The following is a 4107-nucleotide window of genomic DNA, read 5'->3' on the forward strand; positions in this document are numbered from 1 at the left end:
TTTTGGCCCGAGAGAAAATGCCACAGAGATCTTCCAACTTATCCCTCCAGAGTGATAAGGCGACCTCACAAGAGAAGCCAAAAAACATCTGCTGGCCTTTAAAGATAGAGGCTAAAAATTACATTGGCAGAAAACATGACCGATCTGGAACAAAGGAAACATGGCTGCAAGATTCTTCAATGGCTCTGCATAGTCCCCAAAAGTCAGATAGGAGTTATCACAAGACCTGGGAAGATAATTCAATACCGGAAAGTTTTGGGGAACAGAAGAAACGCCAACTTCCCAGAGTCATTGGCCCAAAATGTGGGGACCATGTTCTGCATCGGATTAAAAAAGTACATGGAAGTCAAGAACTGGGAGCATTGGAAAATAGACCATTGTCTGTGGATAAAGGAATTGTGGGAGTCCAAGTGGGAAAAACAGGGTCCAGCATATTAGAAAAGGCCAGGAGATTCCAATCTAGCACATCTGAAGTTGAAAGAAGCATCTCCAAGGTGACGCCTTTATCACTGAGCCTTCCAAGGTCTTCACTTGGTGGTCCATTTCTATCTTCTGAAAGAGAACTTAGATGCACACCTGTAACTACAAAAGTAGGTAGTCCTCAGCTCGCAATAGATCATTTCCAGGGCAAGAATCCTGGTGGAAGTTTCTCCTGGAAGGTCACATCTGCTGGAAAGAATCCAAGGCAGATGGTTGAACATCTTCCTACAGTCAGAACAATGTTACCTGCTTTGGCGCCACCATTGGAGCAGAGATCAAAGAAGAAACTCCAAAAAGCCAGCCAGGAAAATACATTGAACACACTAGAAGCTAAAGTTGCAGAAGAACCAAATTATAAAACCATGGCACCAATGAAAATTGAGAAACCCACCCAGTCTAAGCCTGAAGGTTTGGTATCTTCTCCTGGGCATGAAGAGAAGAAAAATGATCAAACAGAACAAGGTGAGAAGACATTGGCTTTCAGTGTGGATCCAATGAAGTCCTGCCTGAAAACCAACCAGGAAGCAAAGCCATCTTGGATGAGCAAGAATGAGTTCCAGGGAGAAGTGACTGAAACATTACAATCTGAAAAGCAATTAGGTATGGACAATCAGCTCTCTCCTGAAACCCTCCCTTTAAATGAAGAAGATCAAAAGGATGAAATGTATCCAAGAGGAATCTCAGACACCTTTGTGACTCTAACACGCTTTTCAGTGTTTCAGGACACTGAACCTAAAGATAGAACCAGTTCTTCAGCCACAGATGGAAACATAGAAGATGGTAGCTCATTATCCAGCTCACAAGCAGATGATGGTGAAAACAGGGAAGTTCTATCAAGAAATATCCTACAAGAACATCCCACTTCGATCTGCAACCCAGAATATGCTCCTGAAGTCACACACACAAATGAAAAGCTACAAGCAAAAGCCAGCAGTGGATGCAACCTAGAATTTTCATCCCAAGAAGATACCTCTAAAAATATCAGTCATCTGTCTTCTGCCCAAGATCTAGAAATACTTCCCTCCTGTGAAGTCCCATGTTTGATAGAAAAACAGGAGACAGGACACGTAACTATGGAAATCAAAGCTCAGCATGAAAATGCCCCATTTGTAGAGACAAGTCAAGATATTATAGATAAGCCTTCCAGAAAACAGCTGTTAAAAAAACAAAACAATCCCATTGCTCATTTGTTTGCATCCAAAACACGAAGGAGTGTCCCCAGCCAGAAGCCAACTTCAGGAATCAAAAAAGCACTCAAGACTCAGTCTGCTTTGCTCACACTGTTTGGACATTCAGTGAATAAAGACAAAAGTCATAAGGAATGGCCAAGAAAAGATTTAGGAGAACTTTCAGGAAAAGTAAATTTGCAATCTACACATTTCTCAAGCTTACCAAAATCTGATTTTTCCAAGAAAGATGAGAATTCCGGTGTGGTTCTCCAGACAAGGAATTCAGAGGCAGATCCACGAGATTCAAAGGGGAGTCATGGAATTTGCCCAAAAGGAACTCAAAGTGGGAATTCTCCATCCTTGGACAGTGTTAATATAGTTTCTTCGGAGATTTCAAGTCTCACAAGAATGCAGTCTAGCTCAAAGTCCCTTGATATTCCCAGACAATCAAATATACTGGTAAATACAGAACATACAGCCAAGGAATCTGAAAAATCATTGCCGTTAACTAGTTTTCAGAGTTGTGTGATGTCTACAGAGAACATGCCACAATACTCTGCAAACACTTTGGTGGAGACAAGTGTTTCTTGCAGAAATTCTCTTTCTGAGCAGGAATTGGACAATGTGGACAGTCAAGATTTAGAGCTAAAGGCAAGAAACGTTTCATTATTAGACCCTTTGGCAAAAGATGAAACTGAGGAATTAGACGAGGAGATTCAGGTTCCTGATACACTTTCATCTTTTAAGGGGATGGAAGAATCAGCAAACATGGAGAAAGAGAATGCAGAATCCCCTCCTGGATCTGATACAGAATTTGTAGACATGAAAGATGAATTTTGCTCAGAATCTTCAGAGAACGTTTTATGGCTCAGCTGCCCACAATTTGCAGAGTTGGAGCGAAACATGGTGGTCAAAGAGGACAGCCTTAGGAACAGTCAGCCTCCAGAAACTGGAAACTTCCAGACACTGGAGTATAATTCAGACCATCCTTTTGAACAAACTCTGCATGTTGAACAAGCCACTAATGAGAATTACCCCATTGAAGAGAACCACTTCCATCCAGTGCTTATTCCATCTCAGTCCATGCCTGAGCTCCTTCGAGACACCCTTCAGAGCAAGGCTACAGGAAGGTCAGCTGAAGCTAAACGTCCTCCAGAGGACCAAGTGTCAGAGAATAGACATCCATAAGAACAATTGCTATAGGGAGTCACACTATTCTCCTAAGTGCCTGAAGACAGGAAAAGAAGCAACGGATGGAAACTAATCAAAGAGAGAAGCAACCTAGAACTAAGGAGAAACTTCCTGACAGTAACTTAGAACAATTAATCAATGGAACAACCTGCCTCCAGAAGTTGTGAATGCTCCAACACTGGAAGTTTTTAAGAAGAAATTGGACAACCATTTGTCTGAAATGGTATTGGGTTTCCTGCCTGAGCAGAAGGTTGGACTAGAAGACCTCCAAGGTCCCTTCCAACTCTGTTATTCTGTTCTCTTCTGTTCTCTTCTGTTCTGTTCTGTCCTGGTCTGGTCTGGTCTGGTCTATTCATTTCTATTCCAGTCCAGTCCATTTTCTATTCCATTCCATGTTCCAGTCTCTATTCTATTCTATTCTATTCTATTCTATTCTATTCTATTCTATTCTATTCTATTCTATTCTATTCTATTCTATTCTATCCCATCCCATCCCATCCCATCCCATCCTATTCCATTCCATTCCATATTCTATTCTATTCTATTCTATTCTATTCTATTCTATTCTATTCTATTCTATTCTATTCTCTGTTCTGTTCCATTTTATTCCATTCCATTCCATTCTATGCCATGCCGTGCTATTCCACTCTTGTTAATGCTCCTGTGGACACCCATCTTAATCCTCAACTTACAACCATTCATTTAGTGAGCACTAAAAAAGTGACTTACAATTGGTCTTCACACAAGAAGCAATGGATGGAAACTAATCAAGGAGAGAAGCAACCTAGAACTAAGGAGAAACTTCCTGACAGTTAGAACAATTAACCGGTGGAACAACCTGCCTCCAGGAGCGGTGAACGCGCCAACACTGGAAGTTTTTGAGAAGAGACTGGACAGCCATTTGTCTGAAATGGTATAGGGTTTCCTGCCTGAGCAGGGGGTTGGACTAGATGACCTCCAAGGTCCCTTCCAAATTTATTATTGTTACTGTTGTTATTGTTATGGTCTCATGATCAAAATTTGGGCACTTGACAACTGGCTTGTGTTTACGATGATCACAGAGTCCCAGAATCATGTAGTCACCATTTGTGATTTTTCCATCCAGCTTCCAACAAGCAAAGTCAAGGGGAAAGCATGGATTACACGATTCACTTAACAACTGCAGTGTTGAAAAATTGAACTACTTATTTAATAACCACCTTGCTTAGCAACAAAAATATTGATCCCCGTTGTGGTCATAACTATAATAATAATAATAATAATGATG

The sequence above is a fragment of the Protobothrops mucrosquamatus genome, unplaced genomic scaffold (genome assembly GCF_001527695.2).
Source record: "Protobothrops mucrosquamatus isolate PMUCROS unplaced genomic scaffold, P.Mucros_1.0 scaffold5, whole genome shotgun sequence".
Lineage (NCBI taxonomy): Eukaryota > Metazoa > Chordata > Lepidosauria > Squamata > Viperidae > Protobothrops > Protobothrops mucrosquamatus.